We start from the raw sequence: 1362 nt of genomic DNA, 5'->3' as shown, positions 1-1362 counted from the left end.
TTCCTACACGCCTCCATCCTCTCCTCCTCCTCCTCCTCCTCCTACACTCCTCCTCCTCCTCCTCCTCCTCCTCCTCCTCCTCCTCCTCCTCCTCCTCCTCCTCCTCCTCCTCCTCCTCCTCCTCCTCCTCCTCCTCCCATCAGCCCACGCTCACTCACTCTTTCACGCTCTCACACGTCTCCTCCCACGTCCTTCCACGCCCCAAACACGAGACGTCTAGGTAGTGACTAGGGGAGCAACAGGTGTGTGTGTGTGTGTGTGTGTGTGTGTGTGTGTGTGTGTGTGTGTGTGTGTGTGTGTGTGTGTGGGAAGGGGATAAATGAACAGGTGTAAGAAAGGTGATTGTTTATGCGTTTTGGTGTGTTTTTGTTTGTGTTTGTGTTTTATTGTTATTGTTGTCGTTGTTTGAGTTCTTTTGTGTATGAATCTGGTTGAAGTGTTGTCTTCCCTTCATTTTTTGTATACCTTCTTTTCCTTTTCTTTTTTCTGTTTTTTTCCTTCTTCTTCTTCTTCTTCTTCTTCTTCTTCTTCTTCTTCTTCTTCTTCTTCTTCTTCTTCTTCTTCTTCTTCTTCTTCTTCTTCTTCTTCTTCTTCTTCTTCTTCTTCTTCTCTTCTTCTTCTTCTTCTTCTTCTTCTTCTTCTTCTTCTTCTTCTTCTTCTTCTTCTTCTTCTTCTTCTTCTTCTTCTTCTTCTTCTTCTTCTTCTTCTTCTTCTTCTTCTTCTTCTTCTTCTTCTTCTTTTCTTCTTCTTTCTTCTTCTTCTTCTTCTTCTTCTTCTTCTTCTTCTTCTTCTTCTTCTTCTTCTTCTTCTTCTTCTTCTTCTTCTTCTTCTTCTTCTTCTTCTTCTTCTTCTTCTTCTTCTTCTTCTTCTTCTTCTTCTTCTTCTTCTTCTTCTCCTCCTCCTCCTCCTCCTCTTCTCCTCCTCCTCCTCCTCCTCAAAGGAATACAAAGGAATACAAAGGAAAGCCAAACAGCAACAGACCTGTTGGTCCTTTCGAGGCTGTTTGGTAACTACTTCTAACTGGCTACAGATAAGAGAGACAGGACAGTACAGGAGAAGGCTCCTCCCACCCACCACTCCCTCCAGCTTTCGCTGGCATGGAAAATAGCTTGGAAAAGTACCATGCAGTATGGAAAAAACTGACATGGAATTTTCACAGGAAAGGATGAAAGGAGATTCTATTATTCACCCTACGGTGAACTCTACATATCTATCTATAAGAAAGTTAATATAGTATCATGTTTAATTATTCAGACAAGAAGAGAGCTTGTTGGGGTTATTCTTTAAATATTTATCAATTTTGTTTTTGAATGATGCAATGGAAGTACTGTTTACTATTTCTGAAGGAAGCTTATTCCAAAT

This window comes from Portunus trituberculatus, chromosome 23, assembly GCF_017591435.1.
Source record: "Portunus trituberculatus isolate SZX2019 chromosome 23, ASM1759143v1, whole genome shotgun sequence".
NCBI lineage: Eukaryota > Metazoa > Arthropoda > Malacostraca > Decapoda > Portunidae > Portunus > Portunus trituberculatus.
The sequence above is the reverse complement of the archived record's forward strand: the minus strand, read 5'-3'. Positions refer to the sequence as shown.